Here is a 13,220-nt window from a genome sequence, read left to right on the forward strand (position 1 = left end):
GAGAGAAACACGTAGAACAAGCCTGTGGCTTGAGCTGGTGCCAGACGTCAGAAGATCCATTGTGGACTATGAGTTAATGAACAGATATTGCCAGTGGAGTATCCGGACAAGGTTGCAGGGTTCCACAGGATTCTCACAGATAACAAATTTGGCTTCCCTTATACTGGAACACTGTGAAAACTGAAGGCCTTGTGGTGTTTGCAGATATATTTTATTGAACGATTTTAGTGTATGACTTCTGGGTTTCAAACATAATGTCGCCTATAAAAACTTGCTCAAAACTGACTAGAATTTAGGTTTTGGTTCTTATAAAGTTCTGTGAAACTCTTGAATGTATCTTTAGAAAGAGCACTGCAGAAAGCTTTACCTGAAAGTGTCCTGCTGTAGATATGAAGTACCCACAGATACATGACTGTCCTACCAATTGACTGCTCTTTCCTGATTTGTTCTGAGCAACTAATTACCATATTTTTAATGGCCCCATCCTTATTTTAAATTGAAACTGAACTCAAAAGACTTAACAGTTACTGGATGCATACAATGATCATCTACAAATATTTTAATTGTTTATTTTCCAACATCTCAGATACTCAGGTTAGTGCCTTTTAGGTACTTTGATAGTGTCTATTGTAAATTAACTGCAGTACTTTACAGTGAGCTTCTTAAAGTTTCAAGCTGAAGTTTATCTAAAATATATGCTTGGGCATATACATTGTCTTGTTTGCTTTATAGAAATATGTACAGACTGAATATTCTCTGTCTTGCATTTTGATGAAAGATTTGGTCATTTAGAGAAAAAAGTCTTAATTATGAACAAGCAAATTTTATAGGCCTTGGATCCTAAGGCAATTTCTGGTACGTTCATCAGACTTCACAAAAACTCAACCAGTCAAGGTAAGTACTCTATCAGCATTTGAGTAGTGGTGAGTCCATGATAAAGTTGATGGATTAGTTATGACTCTTACTTTAAATGAATTCTCTCGAACATTGCCAGGCTACCAGAAGAGCTGGTAACCAGTAGCAGGCTGCTGCCATCATCAAAATACCCCATTCCTGAGTTTCCCTCCTAAAAAGCAGTGCTGCAACTTTGGGCTGGATGAGTGGTCCTGCTGCACTGCCAGAGCCCAGGGCAGTAACAACAGGGCTAATCTCTCATTTACCCTTCCAGGTCAGTCCAGAGAACTGTGTATAGCTTAGTTTTCTGATAAAGTAAAACTTTTAAAGGCTTAGTTTTCATCTGATCTTTTAATTTCTAAATTTAAAACTCATGAGGTGATTACTTCTGAACTTGGATGCAGTATATGCCATTGATGTGGTGGAGAAACATTCATTCAGACATGGGGCAGGTGCATGGATGGAGCAAAGGTTTATTATTGATGAGGTATTCTTTTGGGGGAGAGAGGAGGTGAAGGGCTTGACAGAAAGAAAGAATAATCCTAAAAGTATAGGAAACAGAGCCATAAGAGGTAAATTCATACCAAAAGGCAGAAAATTCTTGTGCATATGTGTGTTGTCAGTAACAAACCAACAACATACCTATTACCTTGGATTTTTACTTGCGTAATTCTACATGGAGAAAGGATCAGTTATTATCTGCTGCTTGATTTTTATTTTATTTTAAGAAAAATTCAGGCTTACTGGACGGTGTTGATAGGTAAATGCTAATTATCATATGTATTGGCATCAGTGCATATAAAGCATTGTATTCAAATTGTATTAACTTGTAGTTGTGGTAAAATCTAGGGGGGGAAGAATCATGTCACTCTAAAACGTCAAGATGCCAGCTTTTGAAAAAAATAGTTTATTGTCACAATCCTTGTAGTAAATAGATACAGGGTCATTTGCAGTTGAAGCATTTTTCTTCCAGGGGCTCTCTACACCTTTGTGAAGCAGCACTGAAGCTGGGGTTGTTTCATGAGATTTGAGGATGTGAGTTCCTTGACCACGTGGAATTTCTCATTGCCTGAGGTCATCAGATGGCTTACTGACCAAGTTGAACAGCATTGTATTGAAAGAACTATTCCTGTTGAAGTGAAGAGGAGCATTAAAATGTATTACCGTTACCTTCTTATGAAAAAAAAGTGGATTCATTAATGCCCCTAAAAATGATTGGTCATGAGCAGAGGTGCTAAACTGTGTGCAAAAGCTCTTTCACTTGCTGGTGACCAGCAAGTCATATTTGCTGGTCACCAGCTCTGTGCCTTTACTTTCCAAGTTAACACATCACTGCGAATACACTCATTCTGGCTTGCTGCCATGCAGTGCAGTTGCTTAGCTGAATTTCCTGCTAGTAACCTTTATTTCCATTTCACAGTGATTTCTGAGCACTGACTATTAGATCTCTAGATGAATTCACCTTGAATCCATTTATAGTTTGTGAAGAGAAATAGGCATTTCAAGGGAGGAATTGATTAGATAATAATAGAATATTTTTTCTAATTCTTAGATTTTAAACAACTGCATTAGCATGAGATACACTGCACCCCACGTTTGATTTATTATATTATAAGAGTCCATTGTTTTCACTGCGGTTGGCTAAAACTGTTATTGATAATAGAGCTTTGCATAATGTGTATGGTTTTAACCCTTACTGGATGTAACATCGTGTCTTTGCTATGCATGATTATAGCAGATTTTCTGTGTGGCCTGTATCAAAGGTTTCTCTTATTATCATTGATATGATATTAACTGACAAAATTTTCAAGTGAGCAGATTCCAAGCATAAATTTTGGCATATGTAATAATAATATTTTAATCTGGTGTCAAGGTTTTTGTGTGCCAAGTAAAAAAAAAAAAAATTAAAAACCTGCCATAGTGTACATTTGGAATAGAGCAAGCTGTAAAAAAAAAAGACATTATTTTAGTATTATACATAGGTACTATAGCATGGATTTGCTTAGCTTATAGGTAATCCAAATACTTCCAGAGTATTGGTCAGTGTAAAGAATGACTTTTTAGGTTGTCATCATGATTTCAATAACAAATAATTAGAACAGTCACCTGCTAAGATCTAGTTCTTAAAATCTGATAGTAAATTCAGAACAACAAAAAAAAAAGTCACTTAAAGGGTATGTAGCATCTGTATTTTTATGTCTGTCAATATTCTGAATTTTTGAAGTGCAGCCTGTCTATTCAGTATATTCCAAAAAGGCACAGAAAAGAAGGATTACTACACATTCAAGAAGTTCATGGCGATGACGTGGCTGTAAATGTGAACTCTAAACATGTAACGTAAGTTGTATACCAACACTCATTCAGATTTCCATAGGCAGTTGAAATTACTAACAGTCCACAGGAAAGGAAAAACAGAATTTGGCAGTATTGGAAGTATTTTGCCACAGCATCAGTTTTTTGTGTTAATTTTTGGCTCTGTGCTGTGTGTGGTTTACAGAAGACAGCCATCAGCTCATGCTGTAAATCACACAAAATTTTGGAGTCAACATATGGAAAGTAACCAAGTTAAACTTGAAAATTTAGGCACTTGACTGAGTGCCTAATCTTCTCCTTTCTGCTTACCTTCTTGCGGGGCATACAGAGGAATAATCTGACCATTCAGAGAGCTGTAAATAGCAGAGAAGGTGACTTGGGCTGGGGAAGCAGTATGGTAAAGGCATGAAGGCAGCCTGAGGAGATTCACAGATTAGGCGGGAGGCTATTGTTTGCTGACACAATAGAAGGAACAGGCTCAGAAAGGTGTGTGGACGCCTGCCATCTCCAGCCTCCTTTCCCTCCCCTGGACGGACATCCAGGGCAGAAACAGCAGCCTGCCATGACAAGGCAGAAGCATGAGGGATGAGGGACAGGACCTCCCCTCTGTCCCCGGGGCGGTTGTGTTGCTCCCTGAGCCAGACCCATCTGGGTATCGCTGCTGTTTTCTGCAGTCGTGCTCTTAGAGAGCCGGACTTTTCTGGCGGCTTGAAACTGATTTTTCCTATCATTTGCACATGGCTCGCTGCATCTCGGGACAGATTAAATTAGGTGAAACAGCTCAGATTGTAGTATATTAAATACTTTTCTCTAGTCATGGGCGAGCTCTCTGGTACTCCTCTGGAAAGTGATGGTATGCTTTTGGTTTCTGACAGGCAAAACCAGCGGCCTGGACCTGTGGTTCTGGGTAAAACATTGCCCCGGTGGTCCTTGCAGTGTGCTGGCTGTGGCAGAAAGCTGCAGCCCTCGTGGCCCAGGGTGACAAGGCAGGCCACAGTGTGCTGCGTGCTTCACCTGATCATTGCAGGCAACCACAGGGATCCCTGGTCTAATAAACCCTGTTGTTCCTCATCTACTTCTCTGATACCAGCTGTCCTTTCTTACCATCTTCATCCCTCTGTACTTCTGCCAGTTTGTGATCATTTTTTTTGAGTGGAAGTGACCAATATTGTTCATGTTTTTCCATTAATTCCTGTAATTATAACACTTATTTTTCTCTATATGACGAATACCTTCTTTGAGATGTTCTGGGTCTCCATTTTTGGGGGTTTGGGGTTTTTTTTCTTTTGTTTTGCTTGCTTTATTTTTTTAATGTTCACTCTGACAGCTCATGGTTATTCTGAGGTGAAATACATCCAGAAAGTCAGCTTTCAAAGGGAAGGGCTCTGTGATGGTATACACGTGCAGAGGAGCAGCATCTGAGATGCACAAGCAACTCAAATTTGGCAGTTTGCTATTTCTTTCATCATTTGCTTCTGCAGTCTCAATAAAATTATATAACAATGAATGACATAGAATAAACTTATGTCATGTATTGTGTGCCTTTTACAGATGTAATTCTTGAGTCTTTCTGAATGTACAGCTAGCTGTCCCTTCACAAACACACTATAAATCATATGGACCACAAACGTTTGAATGGTACAGAGAAGTTTTAATCTGTCATTTACATGTTCAGACAGAGAATCCTTGTGTGTATTCTTCCAAGCTCTCGTCTTTGTATACAGTTTTATGCTAGTTTGTATTTCTGGTAAATGTTTCACAGGGCTGACCTATTAATAACTGGTTTTCCCTACGTGAGCAGGCAGCATCCTAAGCTGTCTAAAGGTTAAGAACAGATTTGTCAATGAAAGTTTATAGTGGTTATTTTTATTTAGATCAAGTGTTCTCAGTCAGCGTCCATGTAAAAGAACTATGTAAAAGAATACAATAGTCATAATGTATCTAATGATCCTTTAGTGGCAGATTATGATCATATCTTTATTAGTGGTAGTAATTGTGGTGACAGTGTTGCTGACAGGTTAAGCCGTTTCTTACGACAATTGCTTTTGTGCTGTTGCATCAGGATCAGAATGCAGTTCCTGAAGATTTGCATATTACGAAGAATAGGCTGCAAAGACATGGAAGCACAATCTTGTCATTGTGTTTAGTGATGTGGGTGGCAGATCGCTGTAGCTGATTCTGAGCAGGAAGAGCTTGCATATGGGTAGGTTTAAAGGCCTTCAAATGTTTTAGGATTGGTAGGCAAATTGGTTGGCTAGGTGAATGGTGTTGTAAGTTGTTAAATACTCCAAGCAGCTATATGCTTTTTAAAACCCTCTGAGTGTTTTAAAAGATACAGTGCAGTGTCTGAACAGCTGCGTGAGTTTAGATTGCTGGATTAGACCATTTTTGCATTTGTACTATGGCTAACCTCAGATGCTGCTGTGATAATTCTGCATAGCATTGCACTGCATCATTTGGACTTAAGCTATGATTTACAATTTCAAGGAGGTTGGAAGGCGTTAAGCTAGAATGGTTCTGTTTAAAAAAAAAAACAAACACAAAACTAAAACAAATGTACCTGTAATTAAGCAGATTGGTATGGAAGCATGACACCATTGTTGATCGACCTGAAACTTTACACCCAGAGAAAATGTTGCCATGTTTTAGGAAGTTTTCTCACATTATACATTTGTATTTTAGAAACAAATTTTTCTTTCCCAAAGTGTGTGAGAAAACACAGATTCCTCAGTACCTTATTATTAAGCGACTTACTCCTTGACTGCAAGTTTTCTGGACTTTTCAACCTTTCTCCCTTCTCCTTCATGCACACACTGAAGTTTTTATCACCTTTCATCCCAAGCAAAGTGATCCTGTGAGATTTCATCCATATTCTGGATCCTTAGTATAAATTAAACAAATCTTTGCTCCAAAGAATCTAACTGATGTTATACAAACAGCCCAGTGGCTGCTGGAAAAAAAAACTTTTGCTTTTTAGTAAAAATAGGATGAATAAAATCATATGCATTTGAATTCCATTAACTCATGCTATAAAGGTTCCATCAGAATAGCATTGTAATTTTGAGACTAGCAGGGAATAAGGGAATAGAAGAGAAAGAGAATAGAGTAAGTAGACTTATTTCCCAGGAAATGGTCACAGTATGTTTACAATTGTTTTTGCCCTCTCCCACATAGGTATGCAGATAGAATAGTCATCTAGGTAAGTAATTTATCTGCTTAGTCTTCATATCTACTGCTTTATCTGTCCAGAGAAATAAATAATGTAATGTCATGAAAGCATAGAAATTTAATTGCAACATACACCTGGTTTTGGAAGGACTACGTGGGTCATCAAGTCATGTCTCTTCAATTATGAGCAAAAATACGTATAGGAAACTTAAGATCTGTACTACAGAAGGCTAAGAGGAATGTGACTCAACAAATACTTGTTACAACCAGATGTATAGGTTAAGAAAAGAGATGGATGAGGAGGAAAACACTGTGTGGTTGGTTATTCTGTAAGTTCTGATGTTTTATCTGGACTTGCTAGTCCAGACTGATGCAGTCAGGAAAAAGCTGTATTTCTGCAATAAATATTGATAGAAATCAGAGTGTGAGTGTGTGAGGCTATACACATCTTGGCAACATTATTTCTCGAAGCCAATTTTTACTGATGACTCTTGTGTGTAGTTACATGTTGGGATCCTTAAACAAGGTTAGGAAACAGACTTAGTTCCTATGACCTTACCAGTGCTTCTGGGTATTGGAATTGCATTAATATGCACTCAGTGGCTGCAGTTATAGAATTCCTTGATTCATGTTAAGGTAGTTGTATGCAAAGATTGTGTTTATTTGTAAATTTTTTCTGTCGAGGGACACCATTGATTCACCATTGACGATTACTGCAGGCACTCAGAAGAATTAGAATATAATTTTGAATTTGAATGCCAGTAACTTAACTATGCAGAGACTTCCTTTATTTGAAAATCAGACATTTGTGGGGATAGCTAAAAATTTATCAAGCAGAGGAGTTAAACAACAGTGAAAAAACTGAAGAGTATCTCTACATTTATATCAAGACAGAAGGGTGATAAAGGCACAAGCAAATCACGGGTCAGGTGTGTCTGTGGTGAATGTAGAGACTATCTAGCTCAGCAGAATGTTGTCTAATGTGTGGGGGTGGAGGCAAACATGCTGTGACGGCAAGTGTTATGCTGAGGCATGTGCCTCAGAGTTAAAGGTAAGGTTAAGGCACATCTCACATATGTTTGGTGCCTTACAGGGGTTTCCCCCCAGTTTTTCATTCCCGTCCAAATAGGGAGATTGTGATGGTCGACCTGAGCATTTACTATTAAGTTCAAAATTCTGTATGACATATAAAACCCTTTATAAACTGCAGATAAATGATTTGGCTTCACTGTTACAGCTGTGCAAGATGTTGGTCAGCATGTTGCAGAGAATGCAGATGTCTCCTGTATAGATTTTTCCCCTTGTTTTTAAAAGTAGCAACTCCATCTATAATTCTAGCTGATTCTTTATTGATGAATTCACTTCTAAATTGGGGTGATACTAGCATGTTTTGCCTGGCTTTATTTAAATGTATTTAATCTCAAGGACTCTTCTAAACAACTGATTAGATCTAATTTTCCATTGCCTTAAATGTAAATGTATTACTTTGTATATTCAGTTTAAGAGGGCAGGGGGTATGTCCATGTCCTTTGCATGTCCAGCCAAGTGAAACTCTCCATAAACTGGGATACTGGCAGAGAAGTGCCTCCTGTTTTGCTAACAGCATAACGTATCTCATAATCTCACAAATTCATCAGATGAGAAATTGTCCTTTTGCTTATTGCAAAAGCATCCGTGTCACTTTATTTAAAAGTGTTACTTGATTGTAGGAATATTTAAATCTCACGAGGTTACTTAGTCTTGAAACATTATTAGGACCTTGGTGGATTTACGCTAGTTTCAGTCAGTAACTTCTGCCTCTGGTACTGACAGATGGATGTGTGTGCACTGCTGCCACACAAGTCTCTTCATAGAAAGGGATTTTCCTTACCAACAAGGATCTAAATTGAAACCCTGAGCTGATGGGGATGGCCAAAGCAGAAATTCCCCTTTACCTCTGCTTCCTTGCAGGACATGGATGAGGAATAACTAGCTTGGATAAGGAATAAGTAGCTTGAATGAAAGAGGATTGTCCTCTTTAACACAATCATTCTGCAAATCTGCTTTTCACCTGATACTTTTCCATGCAGGCTTCCAGGAGCATCTGGCTCCTTATTGGAGCTAATCTTCCCCTTCACAAATGCTTTCTCAGGGCAAAAGGCTATCGTGATTTCTGTGGGCTGCTGCCTGCAGTTTTTCTTTGGAAAACTTTTCTTTTTCTTTGTACTCTATTACCTTTAGTCCGTAGTCTTCTACCGCATCACTTCATCTGCTTTCTCCCTTTCACTGCTTGCCTATGCCTTGCAGAGTTGGGGTGGATTGTGGTTTCTGGGAGAGGAGCAGGCAAGGGGTAAGTTGGTCTGACAGGTGAGTTACATGATGACAGCTGCCAAATAAAAGGAGTATGGCATGGGAATGAGGACAGCAAACTGGGTCAGGGAGCCAGGGAACTACTCAGACCATTGCCATGCCCCTCAGCATTTCCTGACTCTCCTGCATCGGTGAGTTTGTCCTTTATCCACAGACGTGAAGTCAATTCAGGCTCAGGTCCACAATCACTGTGAAAATGCATACATCACCTTCTCAGGCATCTCTCCCATCCTGCTTCTTAAAACAGAAAAGCTCCTCTCAAAATTCTTTTGATGACTTTTTTGAGGTCATTGATTTAAACTAAAGGATAAAGGTTAGAATTCTTCGTGTGACATTCACTTCTCTGTAAAGCACGTACTGTGTATTTTCTAGACCCTTCGTGTTTTTAATGCAGTAAGAGTCGTAATTTTTGTTGGTTCATGGTTCACGGATGTTACAAAAATCCAAGTGTGGCCTTGCAGGGAGTGTGTACTTTTGTGTTAATATTGACATCTGCAGAGAGACAAACTTACCGAGAATTTATTACCAGAAAGAGAGAATTATTTTTCTTGAATACCTATGCAAATACTGATCTGTTTTCCTCTTTTCAGACCATGCTTTGACAATAAGGTGGAGTAAAAAACATGGGTACTAGGATATCTGCATATCCTGACATGTAGTGATGGGCTACCTGAAAAAAGAGAGGTCAGTGAGGAGAAGCAGGTCAGGTCACCACAGCGTTACCCACCTAGTGTAGTGTCCATACTTGAGGGCAGGGATGCAAATAGTTCAGAGACTCATGTGCAAGCTGAGGCAGGAAGAGTGACAAGCAGGAAGAATCTCTCCCAGTTGCTTAGCTCCCCCCATAAGCTTTTGTTTTCATCTGTCTTTCCATTTGCTCTTTTTTTGAGAAACAGAACCAAAGCCACCATAGAGGCTGTGTAAAGGGAAGATGGTCTGCAAAGGGTCTGCAGGGTTTCTGTAGAGAAACTTTCTCCACCCCTACCTAATGTTTGCAGGGAAAAGCTCTGCATCAATGCTGCTCTGGATTTAGAGGGTCAAGGAACAACTGGGTCTCCTGAGCTGCATCTGTAGGAACTCCCTATTATTTCTCACTGGGGTTCTGTTCCTCTTTAGCTCAAACAGGATGGACATGAGACACAAGACCGTGGCTTTGTGGCAGGGGTGGCCACCCCACCCAGTATGTCTGTTTCCTCGAACTTAGCTTCAACTGGTTTGTCAATTCTTTTCTGTTCAAGAATGCAAACGTGGCCTCAAGGAAGCAACTTGGGCTCCCCAACATTCAGCCTGAGACTCACAAATAATGCAGCCTGAGGTGGGAACTTGCGAAGCAAAGCAGGAAATAAAGGTGTCTTTGGTTTCCCCCCAGGAGGGCTTATGCTGTATTGCCTGGTTTCACAATGGGACAACACCAAGTTTGAGCACAAAGCATAAGATGAATGTTATTTTTGTACATACTCAGTGTGTATTTATATTTATATATATGTGCATATATAAATGTATACATATGTATACATATGTTGCCTGATCTGATGTGGCAGAAGCAATGTGAAAGTCTTCATTCTCACGAGGACGAGGAACTTGAGGGGGATGCCATGTTGGTTGCCTGGGAAGAGAGTGGAAGAGCAGGAAGAATCTCCTTTCCCTTGCCTGGGATTTTGTTTTTATTCACATGTACAATTTGTACTAGAAGCTGTTTTGGTAAAGCAGGATGCTGAAACCTTTTATAGAGACAGGTATTTGGATTATGCTCACTGTTTAGGTTGGTCTGCATGCAGAGGAGTCATATATTCATGTGATAGCTGTGATTTCTGTCGGGGGGTGGGGGGGTGGGGGGGTGGAATGCTGTGTCTAAAGGGGTGAAAGCTTCCCTTGTGTTTATTATTGTTTCTAGGATTTTGTAGTTTCGAATGTGTCAGGATAAGTGCTGTATTTGGGAAAAGCAAAGTGAGGGTTGGGAATATAATTGCAGCCAAAAGTTTTTTCTGGGCACAGGTTGCTTGCGCGTGTCATTCTTGAACTCTGTGATCTTTTCTCAGGAGGAAGAGACCCAAAAGGGTCATGGGGTTTTTCGAGGGGGAGAGAGGAAATGAGAAACACTTTCTCTCTTTTGGAGAAAGGTAAAAGCAGGATATACCAGGATCCTGTCAAATCCTATTTATTGGCACTGAGCCTTTTCAAAGCTGAGAACAAATCTGCACCAAAAATCCCAACTTTAGTACGTGCAGAAAGAAAACTGCTGAGGAGAGGAGGGAAAGAAACAAGGCAGATTTAGCTCCTAGGACCAACTGACACTAGCCAGATTTGGGATTTAGGTCCCAAACTGAGTTATTTACATAGGAAATAAATAAGGTTATGCACACCTTGTGCATCATAAAGTACAATTTTGACACTTAAGAACTATGAAAATCCAGACCCAGTTAGTGATTTCTAGGCAATCCTGTTCGGTTTTGAGCCCTCAAAGGGCCTCACCAGAGAGCAAACATGACTGCTCTTCACAAAAGCCATTCATCATGTATCCTGTGCCTGACAGCCTCCAAAAAACAGCGGTAACCCTGAACTGTGCTTCCAAACCTACCTGTATCTGAGGTGGCGTTTGCCCTCCAGTTAGGAAAAAAGTAGTCTATTCTGAAAAATGCAGTCCAGTAATGCTTAAAAATGCCTATTTCAGCCTGGCAGATCCTTCGTTATCTGTAGCGTGTCTGTCCACCCCCCCACACCGCCTATGTAAGAAGGAAGATAAAACAGCTTCCAGAGTCTAGATCAAGCAGTACCATAAAAACACGTATCTGGCAGTTGAATTCAGCCATCTCTGAAAACTCCATGTACCCAACCACAGCTGGAGCAGTACCTGTTTCTTTTCTGGATCCAGCCCTTTTCACCTTCCTATGATGTGTGCTCCAAGTAGACAGTACCAGTTCCTCTCCCTTTACCTAGTGTTTCCCACCAGAGTGAGGGAGCAATTGGGGGGGCGGGGGGGAGGAGGGAGATCCTTCTGCTCATAAAATCTAGTTTCTTTTTGCCACATGCATCTCAAGACTTTGAGAGTATCATTTGAGAAAAATGATACTTTGTTTGAAGTTGATGGCAGTCTCTCTTTGATTTTAGTCAGGGCCAGAATTTCGCACACGTATGTAGCTATCAAAATACTAATTTTTCAGTAATCCATTTTCGTAAGTCTGGGGGAATAATAATATTTGGAGAGAAATGCTGAAACTATTTTCAGACTTTAGAGGTGTCATTTCCATCCTTCTTTTAGTGCTTTTGTGCCCCAGTGAATTGGGGATCACGTTTGAGTAGTGCTGGTGGTTTCTCCGCAGTGGAAGTTCAGGAAGAGCCGGATGCTGTACCGCTGCTTTTGCACTGAGGTGCCGGGTTGCAAGGTGGGAGATGGGAAGCAAGAAGGAGTACCTGTAGTTTTCTGGGTGGTAAATGAAAGAAGAAACACAGGGGTTTCTCGTTGAGATTTGTGGTGGTGGTGGTGGTAGTGTGCGTGTGACTATGTTTGGGGTAAACGTTGCTGTGAGCCATTGGGACAGCTTCATTTTCTTGTTCAGCTGACACAGTGTGGAGCATTCAGAGGAGAAAAGCCACCTATGTGCTGCTGTGACAGCTCACGGAAAGGGCCACTTTGTTTATTAGCAAGCCAAGGCACGGTGTTTGTGCGTATGTGTGCATTTTCTATAGGCGCAGGTACGCCTGCCGGTGGGGACACCCGGTGGCACGGCCCGCGGCCGGTGAGGGTGGCAGGCAGCACCTGTGGCAGCCGGGGCTTCCGACCTGGCAGCGTCAGGCTTTGTCCTGGCGGCCGCCAGGCCCGTCCAGCACCGCCGCGGAATGAGGGGAAATATCGGGACAGCCCGGATCCCCGGGGGCCGCGTCCCGGAGCCCCCTTGCCCCGCCGCAGGGCCGCGGGGGGCAGCAGGGCCGAGGCCGCGGGTCCCGCCGCGGCGGTGCCAGCTCCGGGTTTTGGCGGCAGCAGCGCTGCCGGGCCGCGGGGCCGAGGCTGCCGTGCGCGGCGGCGCAGGGGCGCGGTGCGGGGCGGCGCGGTGCGGGGCGGCCCGGGGCGGGGGGGCGGCAGGGACCGCCTGGCCGCGGCCCCGCAGGATCCAGGTAGATCGGTCCGGCTTTTACCTTTCTCCTTCGGCTTCGCTGCGCGTAGGGCCGGTAGCCGGGCTGTTTCCTGGTCTCGCAGAAAGAGGCAGTGCTGAGTTAGGGAGACAAAAATAGACCTTTACAGAGAAATATAGGGATTGTGCGCGCGGTGGGGAGGGAGAGAGGAGAGCGGCACCCGGCTGGTTTCCAGGAGGAGCCCTTTTCTCCCTCTCGTTGCATGTTAGGCATTTTTGCACAGATTTCTCCCCCCACCCCCTCCGTGCCGGGGCACGGCCGCCTCCGCCGCCCGCTCCCCGCATCTCTCCGGGGGAGCCAGCCGAGCCACTCCGCGGCGATCCGAGCGCGGCCAGAGACCATTTTATGCGAGCAAGCCGGGGGGG

The 13,220-nt window shown here is 42.2% G+C and overlaps 1 protein-coding gene across 1 annotated transcript in view; it reads left to right on the forward strand.

Annotated features, from left to right (window-relative positions):
• Nucleotides 1-13,220, forward strand: part of GNAL (G protein subunit alpha L) — a 195,745-nt gene that overhangs the window by 59,288 nt on the left and 123,237 nt on the right. The window lies entirely within an intron of this gene.

This window comes from Falco biarmicus, chromosome 3 (assembly GCF_023638135.1).
Source record: "Falco biarmicus isolate bFalBia1 chromosome 3, bFalBia1.pri, whole genome shotgun sequence".
Lineage (NCBI taxonomy): Eukaryota > Metazoa > Chordata > Aves > Falconiformes > Falconidae > Falco > Falco biarmicus.